At 43.7% G+C, this 15,953-nt stretch overlaps 1 long non-coding RNA gene across 1 annotated transcript; it reads left to right on the plus strand.

Moving 5' to 3' along the window:
- Positions 1–213: 213 nt before the first annotated feature.
- LOC146436476 (uncharacterized) lies at positions 214–1,087 on the plus strand. Its single transcript, XR_014852909.1, has 2 exons — positions 214–460; positions 916–1,087. It is a non-coding gene; the product is annotated as an uncharacterized LOC146436476 (long non-coding RNA).
- Positions 1,088–15,953: the final 14,866 nt, after the last annotated feature.

Here is a 15,953-nt window from a genome sequence, read left to right on the forward strand (position 1 = left end):
GTATAATTGGAGACACCCCTAGCTGGTTAGTCCTACAATGGCTGGCACCACAGCACAGCCACACTGCAAACCTTGCTCAGTGGTGGAAGAAGTGGGGTCCTCTCACACATCAACTACTCCTGTGTCCAGAGCCACAAACTGCCCCTCAAACTTCCCAAAGCCTACAGCATCACTGAAAAGGCACATTACTAGGCATTGCTGATAATCATCAAGGTTTTAGGAAATGTTTCACCAAAGAGAAATTTTGCTTGCAGAAAAGCAGAATGATTTAGATAGCAATAACTTTTCCTGATTCTACATTAAGGAACATTCTGTGCCCCCACAAACCCGGAATGCAACCCTCCCTATATAGGGGGAGGAGAAGGACTGCAAGCCAGAGGAGGACATGGAGAAAACAGCAGCTTCCAGCTGGTAGAAGTGGGCACACCTGCTTGGCTAAACACATGCTGGAAAATATATGGTAGTTACATTTGCCTCCCTGATTAATCAAATTAATTTTAAGTGTGGTGTAAACATGGGTTTGGGATGTCAGACTTAGGTGTACCAGGAAACAGATATGGCATATGGCATGCCTGACTTGGGGAAAAAAAGCCATGGAAAGAGCTGTATCCTGGTCATACTGCAACACCATGGTCATGTTTGAATGTGCAGTGCCCAGGAAGGAGAGTAACACCCAAGACACAAGCAAAGAGAGACACAAATTAATTCTTCAATGACATTTCCTAATGGAAAAAAAAAAATCTTTCCCTGTTCTGTCACAAGTACAAACTCAGAGCCTGCTGAAGTCAAGCACAGGTATGTTAGCTGCAGGAGAAAATGCAATAGTGGATGAAAACATTAAAGTAGAAAATAAAGCATCTGCTACAAAAGTTGTGTTTAGGTGCTCAGATGCTTAAGCAACCTTTCTTCTCCCAGCTCACCACAGAAAGTGCTAAAAAGGCTCTTTCCAGGATGAAGACTTGCAATGTCCACAAGCAAGAGCTGAACATGCTGAACTTCAGAAGAGATGTGGGAACCACTCTGACGCACAGTCATGAGGCAAAACTGCTGGCTGTAAAAGCTCTTTAATTAAAGAAATAAAAGGCAATTTGGAGTATTTGGGGGTATGTTGGAATCTATCCAAGACACAGAAGAGAAAGGAAAAACCATGAGATTTGTAGGAGACAAAATCATAAATCTTCATCTACCCTTTGCAGAGCCCTAACATTAATGCTAAAAATAACTCTAGCACCTGCAGGATCGCAGTGTTTGGATTAATCAAGTCTTACGGAGTTGCAAGGGGAAAGTGGCAGAGGAACAAAGGGTGAAAGGCTTTCAGAACCTGAGAGTACCAACAAGGACACAAGGTTGAGGCACCCAGAGAACAAGTATCCATTTGTTCCTGGCTGGGGCAGATGTTCTGTAAGGATTACAGCAGGGCAAGGAAGGGGAAAAAAGTCAGGCAGGCACAAAAGCACATTGAGAAATGGGTCAGGCTCCAGCAGAGCTGTCAGCCTTACCCAACCATAGTATTAAAGTTTAATTAGTCTGAGATCTCTTATTAAGGTCCATGAGCCATGATAACCTATCTAGGAGCAGCATGTCTTTAGAAAAAATCTTCCTCCATGGCCTTTCAGATGCCTAGCTTTGTCTTGCCACTGCTACACAACTTCCACACAATGCAAACTTTACAAGCACTAGAATATGAGACTCAGCAGCTCCAAAGGGCAGAAACCACCATTGTGCTCCACAAGAAAACAGATGCTGAGTGCTAGAGATGGGAAAGACCTATTGGGGTAACTTGGCTAGTCTCACTCTAGCCTCTGGTTTATGCTATTATTTTATGCTGTTCAATTTATATCAAAATAAGGCAGCCAAGTTTCTGGTGCCTTTCTGAAAGCAGATTACTGACTTTGAGGTTTGGGACTTTTTTGTAACGCACGATCCCTATTTGTTTTTCCATACAGTCATGAAAATCTTGTACCAAATACTGTAATCTCAAGCCTACCAATATGCTTTTTCCAACAAATATATTGGGGACTAGGAACCACCTCTCTTCTTTTAGGGTTGTTTATAAAATGGTACTACTAGATGGTGGCTTTGACCCCCAGCTTCCTCTCTCCTGATGCCTCAGTGGAAGTTCCAAAGCCAGATCATTTGATACTTCCACTTTTGGATTTTGGTTAGCAAATTAGTATTTACACTAGCTGTAACTATTGGTGGCTCTTGCTCCAATGTCAGATCCAGTACCCCAATAATTTTCTTTTTACAAAAAGACCTTATGGAATGACTTGTCATATTCACCCTGCCCAAACATTTTAGCACTAGCATGTTTTCTGACATTGCATGAAGAGCTAAGAACAGCTTTGAGTTCTCTGTGATCCACCAGTGTACTTAGCTACAGCCTGGTAAGGTCTAGGCCTTTCATGTGATGCTTGTTCAAAGCCATTTTATTATGAAATATAGCCATTAAGGTAAACATTGGGGTGTAAGTTCATTAAGTATTTGTCTGCAGTTCAGAGAAAAATTAACAAACAAAACACAAAACAACATCAAACCCTCACAAACCCATTACATGTTCACAGTCAGAAAATTGAGGGCGAAAATACAACTTATTGCTAGGCACATTAGAAGTCTGCTTTCTGAGTTTTTTTGATTGGCAGTCTTAATTAGAGTTTAATGCAATGTTCAGATAGGCATTAACAATACACTGCACTTAGATCAAGGAGAATAAAAGGCAGCAGCAAGCAAGAGAATGCTCAAACAAGCAGTCATTTCTGTAACTTACTTTTGGGTCTGTGAACTTGAACTTTAGCCTTCCCACCATCTCCAGCATGAACAGGTTCCACACAACAGGCTCTGTTCTGTAAGGATGGGGAGCAGAGGGCACGAGACAGCACTCATTTCAACTCTACAAAGCACAACAAGGATTCTCAGTAAACAATAGGAGGCAGCAATTTTTTCAGCTTATTCTATCAGCCAAGTTGCAGCAAAACTATGAATACATTAGCCTGCCCTTGTGGGACTGCCTTTGTTCAGTCAAAAGGATCAAGAAAGAATGGGGAAAAAATGAAAGAAAGCATGAATTGGCAAAAGAAAAAATAATGGAAGAAAGAATAGCTGCCAAGTGAACTGGGAAACCTTCTGGAAAGAAAATTAAATGTAATTGCATGGGCAATTCGTTTTTCTCATGGCTTTTTTGCATCCCTGTTAATGAATTTGGGCTATGAGAGATGTTCCTGGATGTTCCACTGCCACCACCTCAGGAGTTTGTGGGGGGCACTCACTACTTGCATGCACAGGTGTTAAATTTGCTTTTCTAGGAGGCATATTGAGTGCCTGATAAATTAATACTCTGAATATCTATTTTGATTTATTTATAAATGGGAGTATAGAGAGATTTTAAAAGTACTAATTAAGGAAGCAATCAAGGATTCATGCTTGAGGAGAGAAAATGTGAAGTGTGAGGCACTTTAGGAATACCTGAAATATTTATTTAATTTACTTCAACAACTCCCTGCAAAAAAATTGTTGCTCTTATTTGAGAAGCAGCAGCTTGCTGGAAAATGAAAGAGTTGAGACAAAGTCTAATGGAGCTGTTTTCCAGGAGCATTTTCTGATTTCATCTACAGAATTTAACAGAACAGAATCCAAAAAATGACCTGACATCTTGCTAGAGGGAAGCTTAGATAACTAAACCTTGATTCAAATATTGACTTCCAAAATGTCAATCCTCAACTCCCATCTAATCCTAAAGACGTTTTAGTGTCTACCCACAAAATACTGTCGATATTCTTTTTCCCTCCTCTAGCAAGGCGACTGCCTAAGTCTCAGAGAACAAACAGCCTGGCAGCAGCCTTGTATATTGTTTCCCATCTAATTCATCCACTGAATCATTCTTTTCCCTTTGTCACAGGCAGGCCACATGTAAAACAAATTTAAACAATGCTTTCGTGATCCCCTTGTCTTGCATACACAGCACCCTTCAAACAAGGTCAGGCTCAGTGATGCTGTCTGCTTGACAGACCTGAAGCCAGGTCCTCTCAAGAGAAGTGATTCAGCTCTTGGTCTGCTGACCCTTCTGGGGCAGGACTCAGTATCTCAGTATTTTCTCCTCTCTGCATAAATAACTAGCTGGAATATAAAGGAGGAGATTAATTGCTGTATATCCCGAGATGAAACAGGTGTTCTCCTTGGCACGGAAGACAAAGGATAAAGCTTAAACTATATATTTCTCCAAAGCATCTGTTGACCTCATGGATACACCTTCTGGGTTTCCTAAATCACCCTCTCAGGCAGTAACTGTTCTCACACATAACAGGGGAAGCTTAGGCCCTAAATCAGATGATTTGGTATAACAGTAGTTGCCCAGTGACTCCAAAGCTGGGAGATGTGACACTTAAGCTAAGGCTCCTTGCCAAATCTAGTCTGTCAGATACCATTCCTGACAAACTCCCTTTTGTTCACACACTGAAGAGCAGGAAGAATGCTGGAGGTGCTCTTTGTGTTTCTGACCAGCAATACAGACTACATATTAACTACATATTAACGGACTACTGGATTTTTACATCAAGCTGCTGCTGTTTTTGCTTTATCCTTCCCCTATGACCCACCAAAAACAAAACATGGCTGCACCACATAGGCATCATCTATTATCAGGCACTTTGGCTCTTACCTCCACTTCCAATGGAAACAAAGAAGTGGTGTAGATACTATAGGGACCATGGTTTCCACCTTCCAGGGGCATATCACAGCATGGATTAGGGTAGTCAGTGCTAGTACAGAAGCCTTCCAAAGTGAGTGTGGGGCAAAAACCAGGCTAAATTAACTGTACAGACAATGAGAGGTGGCAAAGGAGATCACCTCCCAATGGCACTGATGGCTTCCAACAACAGAACCAACAATCTGGGTTTTTTTGGATGCACCATGTTTGACTCTAACAGAATTCCTTCTGATGCAGGTGAATGACCCCTTGCCATACCAGCAATTACCATTACCTCAAGATATATTTACTTCATGCTACTCATCCCACTTCTGAAGAGCCCTTCTAAATATCATTTACCAGACAGTCACAAAACAAAATAAAATCCCATTTCACATGTATTTGGGTTTTGGTGCATGGAAATGAATGAATTTTCCCTAGTCCTCACCTGTCTTTCTCACCCTAAGTGTCATGGTGCTTCCAGAGTGCCAATCACTACACTTCCTAGGTACTGCATCCTCCACTTTGGACAGCACAATTATCTCTTGAGCAATCAGCATGTGACATAACAAGCATAAATAGCAGCAAGAGATAAAACCCAAAGCCACAATGTTTTCACACAGGTGGCCCAACTTGCCAAGCAAAGGAAACCATAAATTTCTAAGACATGCTATGCTGGCAGGATTGCTTCCAAACAGATACTCTTTTTTCCAAGCAACATTGGTGTCAAGTCTCCTGAGGGACTGGCAATACTCAAGATGAAAGGCAGAATGAGTTAAATGAGCCAAGGAGCATCCCAACAGTCCATTAACATTCCCATGAAGTGACTGATAAAGGCAGAAAGCAAGAACATTTTTCCCTCTCTCAAGAGACACTGCAGACATTGAACATGAAATCAGAGAGATTTATTTACCAGTTCCATCTGGCTCCAGCTTCAGCTGTGGCCTGGCTCTACTTTGGCAGCTCCACAACTCTGACCACTGATCAGCATGAGGCACCTCCTGCACCCTTGGTTTCCCTTGCTATATGGCTCTCCTGCAAGATGAGATACTGACCCAGCTGGTTTGCATTACTGCTCTCGCTAAAGGAGGCATTCGTAAACTAGTAAGTGGACACAACGACAACATGCAGGGACACTTTGAGGTGACAGGAGATGAGTCCTATAGGCTTCCATGCACACATTGCAGACATTGTGATCTATCCCAGTGCCAAAAAGTGTTAAGGCCTTTCCAGTGTGGACAAATCCATCTTGTTTGGCCTCCGCCTGACCCACCCTCACTCCACACAGCACAAAGTCTACCAACACATAGATGCAGATGCTGTCTTGCAGAGCACTTCTAACTCATAACAATTTTACCTGAGTATCCTCAGCCACAACCCATTTCACACAGATGGTGCAGCCAGGTGCCTGGGAAGGTGTCACAGGACACATGATGAACACAAGCTAGCACATTTCAAGAGAAATGGCACTCCAAGGAAATTAAAGCTTTAGCTAGCAAGTATTTATCTTGTCAGTAATGGAGAGGGGTGCATAATGATTAGATTTAGGTAAACATAAATCAGTAACACCCAATTCATTTAACCTGTGTACATTTTAAGTAAGAGTCAGCATGGATCAAAGATTTTGAACAATCTTTGATCAAAAAGATTGATCCAGGGAGCACAGAGGGTATGCATTGACAGAAAGGACTCTCAGTAATCTTCCTGCAACACCTAGCCAGCCAGAGGTCACTTTGCTCCAAAACAGACTCCAAAAAAGACTTAAAGATGGTGAGGCTGTCTCAAGGTCTCTAGCATTCTTTTAGTAGCTTGAACCAAAGCACAAAATATGAAAAGAGATTCTTGCCTCCTCCAAAAAAGCCCAACTCAGCTAGCCATGTTTCTCCCTGAATTCTGGAGTTCTTTGTTTGCTTGATGTCTAAAGGCAGACATGGACAAACAAGATCACCCACAGCTATACAGAAACCCTGCTTGTGTAAACAGATGGTGTGACATCTCCTTTAGAAAAAAAGAAAAGCTGTGATCTTCGGGGGTAACCTGAAGCATTAAAGAAAGACCACAGCCTATTCCCTAGATGAAGAATTCCTGTTAAATTTTTTTCATTCCGCCAGGTAACAGCCTTTATTTCTCAGAAAACCTTTAATGTGCCTAATTTCTGCTAGTCACAATGGACTCTGAGCACAAAAAAGGGGCTGTTGTTATAAATCCTGAAGATTGAAATCCCAGTTTTACATACAAAATATATTAAGTCATAACAGCATGTTTTTCCCACCACAAATTAATCTAGCAGTTGGAAAAAAACCCTCACTATTTGTCTTTTTGCTAACTCTGGCAGCTGAGGCAACACTTACAGTATATGCACTGCCCATAGTAATCATCACATGGCAGCAGCCTCCCATTATGGTTGGAAGCAACTTGAAGGCAAGAGGATTGATATTTTGCTAACAGACCACCCTGAACTACTCTATTCCCCTCCCTCACTGAAACTGGATTGAGGAGGGACTTCCCAAAGCATCCAGCATTGAAGGAACATGGGAGAGCACAGGGAGTGCTAGCTTCTTCCACTGACTGTTTTGTCTGTAAATGAGCAACATGACTGTCGGCTGAGTAATGAACTTTCAAACCCTGGGGCTTCATCCAAGTATCCTCCCTGCCCATGTCTAGTAATAGTTTAAAAGCCTCCCACTGCTTTGCCCTTTTATTTGACTTCCAGGAAAGCAGCCATCAAGCACTTCTTGGGAGGCATACTATGAGACCTACCTGGTTTATGAGGGCACCCTGTGCCAGCAGGTTGCTGGAACAGCCCTGAAGGTGCCGCCTGACAGGGCAGGCCTGCAAGCCCAGCCGCCCCTGCAGTGACATGGCAGGGCTGGCTGTGCTCAGGAGAGCCTGGCTGGTGGCACAGACATGCAGGAAATCGCCTCAATGGTTATCAAGATCCACGTGCACAAATACGTTACGCCAGGAGCTCCCAGTTGTTTCCCTCATGGAAAGCACCCATTGCCAAGGACTGGTGACATCTGCCCTCCCTGAGAGGCTGCAGCTCTGCCTCAGACCCCTCGCTCGGCACCGCGATCCCCTCACGCCTGGCGCTCCCACTGCTGCGCTCCCACTGGAGCCAGGCTGGGCCGGCAGGCCTTACACCAGGAATGTCGCCCTCAGGAGTTGGTGAGCAGGGTTCGTGGTGGGTCCATGGCCTGGCAGAGCCCGACACCCCCAAAATGTGTCCCCTGGGTGCCCAAACACATGGCACACAATGCACACACTGACACCTGGTCGTGCCCACATGGAGACTCCTCAGGGACAGCGAACTCATTCGGCATCACCAGGGACTCGCTGTGGCTTTGGAACAAGCGAATATCATTAATCTTGTTCTTAATTATCACTGCAATTGGCATGGCTTTTCTCAGTTATGTCTGGCCTGAGCATCAGGCAGTGTAGCAACATGCACTAAGTCCTTTATTATTTATTTAGGGTAAGTTTCCACTGCAGCACCACTACCCAATTTGCTTCAGTTTGCTTCTTACTGCTGATTGTAATGTCCTCTAGTTTTGCTCTTGCACAGCAGGGAATGAGGATGATGCATTCTGTGATGGCAAAATCCATCAAGGGAAACTCTAGGGGAAAACCAGTCCTTAGCAGTGCCCTTTTTCATAGCACTAAATGAAGGCTGCACTGATACTATTAGCTGTGCCACAGCTTTTCTGTGGAGTCACTTGTTTCATGACAGCTGAGCTCGGGCATTTTATTCAGCAAGTTTCTTGGGCAGAGCTGGAACAGTGGTGTCTGACACGTGTTTCACCTCCTCATCTTACACAGGTGAATGTGGCCAGAGCTCACTCCCACAGCAGCCACAGCAGCCAGAGCCAACCTCACAGCCAACAATACTGACAAAGGATGCAGAGGCACCCTCCTACCCGTGTGAGGGGAGTGCTCAGGACAGGAGCTGTGCTGTGGCTCTGGAAGGGGAGGTGAGTGCAGGTGACTGCAGATGATGGTGCCAAAATGCTTGAAGTGCTCTACAGAGGTGGAGGTGGCCCTTAGCTATCTCCAGAGCAAAGTACAGTGGCTGCACTTTCCTGGGAGTGGACCTTGGCATTTGAATCCAGAACTGCAGTGCTGCAAATCTTACGCCTGTAAGCTTTTATCAGCTTGGTTTCATACAAAATTACATTTCCAGTCAAAATGCCATCCAGACTCCAATTTTAGCAGTGTCCCTGGACACAGGTGTCCCGTGGAGAGATGGCTGAGGGACATTTGAGGACGTGAGTGTTGTCCTCTGTTCCCTCTCTATTTTGTAATGTAATGGACTACTGCATCTCCTTGGCACGGTCCTTAGGGGCTTTAGAAATTAGGCTTGTCAAGAAAGAAGTCGAAGGCCCTAGAGAGCTGTCTGATGAAGAACAAGTGAGTTTTTATGCGCTCTAAACCCTCCCACCCAATTTCTCTGCTGCTGCCAGGCAGTCCACCCCTTTCAGCACACATTAGCGAACATCACAAGCCTATTGGAAAAAGTGCTGGAAATGAAAAATGAAATGTACTCTATTTAGTCTTCAATTAAGGAAGAAGAGTTTACTCCATCTCTCTAGGGCAACAAAAAACTGGAGCAGAGTGTTAGGTTCATTGAACATTAATGATCTTTTTCTATTATGCTAAATTATTGTTTCCTTAGCCAGTGATCAAATACAATAGCTTTATTAAAGCCCTTTTCAGTTAGAAAAAAGAAAGTGCCTTTCTGCAGCAGTCGCTCTCATGAATGACAAAGGAGCAAGGGCCCTACAGCGGGGTGATTGTTGGAAACAATGGTCTCTGCTGCTTCTGCAGATGCCCTCACCTTCCTCTGCCCAAATAATACAGACACTGAGCTGCCTGAATGAGAAGCTAATTTCAGCTTGGTGCTCACCTCTGGCCCCCTCCAATGTGAACCAGGCACTGCTGAGCAGGGCCCTGGTGGTGCTCTGCCCACAACTACTCAGAGCTTGCCCAACAATAAAAAATATTGTAAAATTATGCCTAGAAAGGCATTTAACACATGACCCAGGCTGGATGAAAGCATATGGTTACAGCAACGAAGAACAAGTGCAGACTGTAATAATGCAATCTTGGGGGGAAAAATTAATTTGAAGCAAAATGAGTCAATTTTGGTGCAACTCTGAGAAGGCAACACTATGCTCTTTAGACAAAATTAAATAAAACAATTTTAGCAGAGTTCCATGGAGGCCACAGTCCAATGTAATTGCAATGGAAAATTGATGTTCTGTTAAGTATGCCGTTCCTGAAAGGAAAGGGTATGAAGCCATGGCAAAAACAGTAGGTATAAAAAAATAAGATCAAAATTAAGTTAGGGAAACATTGTAAACTGCTTTTGAAATGTATTTATTTATACCACAGCTTAACCGTGTCCCTCTCTGGCATGATAACACTCTTGTGAGATGATTGCCTCTTGCAGTGGCTCAACATTACCCCATGTACTGTACATAAAAACCAGGTGCTCGCTCTCATCTGCTGCAAGAGAAAAACACAGCAGCAGAAGTGGTGTCCCCAGAAGTCCCTGAGCCAGGAGTGGCAGTGTGTTCCGCTCTCCCTACCTGCTTCCCCTCTCTGGATGGGCAGCTTGACCCTGCTGGGTTATTCAGCAGCTGGGTATCCTCCAGTGCTCTCCCATGGCATTAATACACTATTGCTACACCAGCGGTGGCATACACAACAAATGTCTTATCTGGGACACAGCTCCAATCTGAATGGGCTTTGGGGGGGACACGGGAATGAACCACGTCATTTGCATGGTGGGAATGCATGGAGGAGGGAAGGGAGTGCTGGCAGAGGAATGCTGCTGAGCACAGGGAGAACAGGTCCAGCAACTTCCCCAGGGGGCATAAGAGTTGCTTTATTTCACCAAGATACTTTTGAGCTATGGGAACTTCAATTTTAAAGTAGTTTCTTCCTGCCCCTGTCTGTCTTTGTCTTGGAATCCATGCCATAGTGCCCTCTGATGTTAAATATTCTGCTTGAAATCTACCTGGAAAAGGGGAGGATCAATAGGCTCTCAGTTTTGCATCCATGGCAACACATACTTTACATATCATTTTATCCCGAACAAAGGAAAATTAAAGACTTGGGGTTTCAGGGAAGGAGAGGAGGGAAGGGAACAGGCTTTGCCTCCAGGTGCAAACCTGTCATATTGAATTCTTAATGCAGTGAACTTAAGAAAAGTGTTGATAGAGCAAAACTTGAGGCTCTGTGATGAGAATATGAATGCCAGATTTATTTCAGCTGACAGTACTCACAGTCTAATGCAAACTAACAGAGTCATCAGCAGCTCTCAACAGACAAATATTCAAACAAGTTAGTCTCAAAAAGTAATTATTGGAAAAAAACACCCACTACCTCACTAAAAAAAAACCAAAACCCCCCAAAAAAACCCCTAAAACCAAACAACTCCCCCAAACAAACAAAATAATCACAACAAAACAACAACATAAAACCCCACCAAGCATTATCAAACATTTATATTTTATATATATAGACTAATAATATTCTAAACCTGATTCTGATCTGAATTGTACTGGCAGAAAGCTAGAAAATCAGTTTTCAAGCTGAAGTGGTTTAAATCAAAAGAAAGTCCTTCCTGTGTTCCTGAACCTTCTAAATTGTGGCTAATACTAGGTGACATTTGTGATAAAATTGGACTTGATATCTGATGATCTACAGAAGCCTCACCTATGTTTAGTGATTTAAATTCACTACTTTGTCTTAATAAAGGTTTTGCGGTTTTTTTCAAACCCAGTTATTCTGAAGTTGGGATTAAATTAGGTAGTCAACAGCATTAAGTGGCCTGATTTTCTTCTGCTTTCTCCCTAGGGTTTTATTTACATAAATAGAGTATGAGTAAAATGCATAAAACTATACATTCCTTGCAAGGTTTAATTTTACAGTCATTATGATCCATACTAAGTGCAAATTCCTACACCAACAGCAAGGCAGTGGAAAAACCATTTCCTAGTTGCATGTCTATCCACATCCACATGAAAAAGGGGCACTGAAATCGCAAATCTGTTCAAGTCATTACTGTGCCCCCTAAGTGAACATGCCTGTGCTTATTCATAGTGTTGCACTGACTCCTCCAATCACAGATATTCGAATTTCAGCCTTAAAGCTTTGCTCTTCCAGGAATGACTTGGAACCAGGTGTGCTGTGAGGCTGCATGAGCCCCTGCTGAGGCAAAGGAAACCCAAGTACGGGGTCAGGCCAGTGGTGGGTGGGAAGGCACCACCTGCTACAAGAAGCCCAGAGACAAACCCAGAGGGATGAGATCAGACTAACCACTGTGCAAGCTCCCACCTGCACACTGCAAGCCTGGCACTCCTTAGTCAACAGTAGGTGAGGTGGAAAAGCTTGACCTGAATGGCTTCACCAGCACTGAGCTTCTTCCTGGTCTCTTGGTAATGCTGTACCTAAAGCTATTCTGTATGATTGCTAGCAAAGGCAGGCACAAAAACCACAGTCTTCATAGAAAATGTGTGCAGTTAATAGAGCACAGTTGGGTAAAACCTCAAAGATTTTACAGCATACTTTCAGGCTGTGTATTAAGCCATCTTTCTGGTGTCAGGGTCCCAGAAGACAACAGATGTAGGCATGTGGGCCATTGATGCCACATTTGTGCTCATTAAGAACAGAAAGATCTGGTCTAAATATGGGAGGAAAGAGAAATAATTCATCCAGATACTGAGGAGTACTTGCATTTAGGTTATTCCATTGAATTCACATCACTGACCTTCAAAGTATGTGTCCCACAAGGACTCTGGGAGAAATATGAGACAAAGATGTCAGTTTCCTTTTACTTGTAATTATGCAACGATGTGGCTTGTATCTATAATCCCTCTTCTCTACCCTGAAGCCTGCCTGATGTTCTTGGGAGACAAGGAGAGCTCTGCAATATGGCTGTGCTGCTGCTGCTGCAAGGGCAGAAACAGGGCGCTGGGCAGAGGTGCAGGGGAAGCCAAGCAGCAGGAGCGAGCTTTCTGCCGGCTCCTGGCAGCAGCGTGGGCAGCCTGAGCCGCCAGCTGCCAGCTCTGGGGAAGTTGGTCCCCAGAGGGGCCACAAACAAGGGCCCCTCCTGCCCATGGCAGATGGTGAAGGCTCCTGCCAGCCAGCAGCATCGAGAGCACCACTGAAGTTAGAGAGTGCTGCTGCCTGCACAGCATGGCTGGTAGAAAAAAACATTGTGCCTAAGGCTTGGCTGCAGTGATGCAAGGCTTGCCTTTGTTCAGTTGCACCTTCACTCATCCATCACTGGCCTTGCTTTCCTTCTAAGTTAGGTGCTCTGGCTCTGCCAGTGCCATGCAGCATCCTCTCATGGCTTCTCCGTACCTGTTTTCCTCTCTGTAACATGAGAGCAATAAGACACACACCCCAAGAGCACTGTGATGCCTGACTCATCTTCATAAAGTGCTTTGAATCCATCATGAAATGCTCTGTAAAAGTTCAAAGCATATCATCAATAATACCACTGTATTTATTGTCTCTGAATGGTCCATGTCATTATCATTAAGCATGAATATTATTCTCTATTATGTACCCTATGCTATAGCTTAGATTCTTGGCAGGTGTTCAGAGATGCTGGAAATGCTTTTCTTGTATATGCCCTTTCTCAACAATTTCAGGAAGATGTATCTGAAATGTTAGAAGTCCAAATTCTGTAATTTCTAATGCACAAAAGACTCCATCTGGCACACCTATATTTTTCAGCTATTATGCAAACGGCAAACTGAAATATTAACAAGCTTTGTGAGTAATTCATATCAGGCAGGATAATTTAAAAAGTTTTTCAGTGAGTATACTTTTCTTTCTGAGGAAGAATTCTCTTGATGACTGTGAACATCCTGATAGTTGCTGGAATTGAAAGAAATGGATGGATATCATTAAGATGACAGCAGATTGAAAAATTACAATGAAGAAAACAGTTATTTGCATTTCAACATAAAAGAGCATGTCATGAGTTCCTCGCCACCCTAGCTGGTGTTTCTGGGGCACCATGTGTGAGTGTGGGTAGAGCCTCCTCATGCAGAGTAGCAAAGAGGAGGGGGCATGCCCCTTGGGCAGGCAGATTTGTCAGCGTATGGTATGACATGTACCAGCATGTGTGAATATCAGTGACATCTGAGAACTTGAAGCAAAGTGTGGACAGGAGCAAAAAAGACCTGGATGGTAAAGAAATGGAGTTGAGCAGAACAAAGTGAGGAGCCAATACACTTGAGTTTTTCTTCCAGATAACAGGCACTTAAGCATTTTAAATGCCATCAGAACAGATGAGTTCACTGGAGCATATTCCTCCCTGCAGGTTGGACTCTTCTGAGCCTCTTGCATCCATCCCACCCTTATCTTTTGGCAGTGCCCCTGTTCCAGCCTTTCCACTGGCAAGGACTGCAAACCTCAACTGATCAGCTCACAGCTGCAGCCTTGACTTGCAGGAGGTCTCCCTTCTTCCTGATAGATCATTCTACTTTTGTTTCCTGCCTCTGAGGTCAAACTGTGTCTCAAGAGCAGCCTTACCTGCTGAAGTGCTGAGGATGATCCTGGCAGGGAAAATCTCCAAGTCTGGAGCAAGAAGACACCTTGCATTAGCAAATTTACAGAAACATCCATTTTTTTGCCACTTGATACCTGCTAGAGATAATGTGTCAGGTTTCCCCCTTGTGTAGGAAGGGAGTTGTGCCTGTCCCAGTTCCTGGCCCCAAGCACAGCTGGTGATGTGGCCAGCCAGAGCACAGAGTGGTGACATGGTGCTGTGGCAGACAGGGTGACTGCTCCTGGCGGAGCCCAGCTCCACGCTCCATGCCAGCTGCCGCTCTGCTGACACAGGATTACACTGGGGTTAGCACAGACCTCACAGCTTCATGGGCCACCTGTTTTGATCCTGTCTGAATTTGCTTGGGCTTGCTCTGTGGCTTAAATGTCTATTTTCAACTGAAGGGGGTGGGGAGGCAAAGGAGGAGGGAAGGGAGATGGTTGTTGTGGGGCTGATCCTGAAAGTTTTCATCTCCCAGTGTGAAACAGAGCCTCTTCAACACTTGAATTCACTACTGTCACAATTCACACCAATTTCTGACACTCCATATGCAACCGTGATCTACATACTAACCCAACCTGTCCATACATTCACAAAGCATCACTACATCACCCATGAAGCAACCAAACCTCAGATCCACACTTCAGTAAGTAGCCTACCTGTACTATGCCTCTTTGATCAGAGACATCCTTCCTGATGTCACCAAAAGCACTGTTAAATCAGATGGGATTGCTGTGCTCTTTAATCGGAAATAGATGTTGTCACATGAAGCAGTTGTCTCTTCTGCCTTCAGCATAAAGGAGCTAAACCTGACAGTCTGAAAAAAGAAAAAAATGTAGCCTGGTTGTTAAGATTCACAAGGAAAAAAATCCTAAATATTCTCTTTTAAAAAATATATTATTAATTGTAATTATTTTTATGGGTATAGCTTCGTTTCAAGAAATACCAATTGTAGTTACTGCACTGCCCTGATTTTGTAGGAGAGGCCTAGAAAAGGAAACTGCCTGGAGACTCATTATTGACAAAAAGTGCCTCGTTTATGTGCCTTGACTGGGAGGAGCAACATGCAAGTAAAATAACTATCTGGACTAATCACTGATAAGTGAATTACATTTCTAATTTAGTTTTAATAACCTGAAGCACTAATAGAAACCTAAGGAGGGCAATTTTTTTTCTTAAAGAAGAATGTCTTCATCCCTGGATATATTCAAAAGCTGTGTCCAGGACACAATGCTAACATGCTCTACGAGACCCTCCTTGGGCAGGTAAGTTGGACAAGACGACCTTCAGTGGCTCTTTCCTACCTCACCCATTGTGTGATTCTGTGATTAAAGAAAAACAGAAGAAAACCCAGGAGCATCTGTTTAACTTGTATCAGCTCCAACCGCTCATCTTCATTGTTTTTATGAGCTAGAATATGATGGCTTCATTTTTGGCATGACCTGAAATATTTCTTGCTAGAGGAGCTCTTAAAACCTCCTGTGATCCTGACTCTCCCAGCAGGTGCTGGTTAACTGGGAGTCTGCTTGTTAAATTAGCAAAGAAAGGAACAAGAGGCACCACTCTCAGTTCCCCTTGTAGTTTCTAAAAGTGTATCTTAAGTAAGACTCATTGTGGATATATTCATGACCAGTTTTTGCATCCAAACTGAAGGGAAGTTCATGCCTGTAGGGCTGTAAATCAGAAAATACTTTCATGTGTTAT

The sequence above is a fragment of the Lichenostomus cassidix genome, chromosome 5 (assembly GCF_008360975.1).
Source record: "Lichenostomus cassidix isolate B80296 chromosome 5, HeHo_3.0, whole genome shotgun sequence".
NCBI lineage: Eukaryota > Metazoa > Chordata > Aves > Passeriformes > Meliphagidae > Lichenostomus > Lichenostomus cassidix.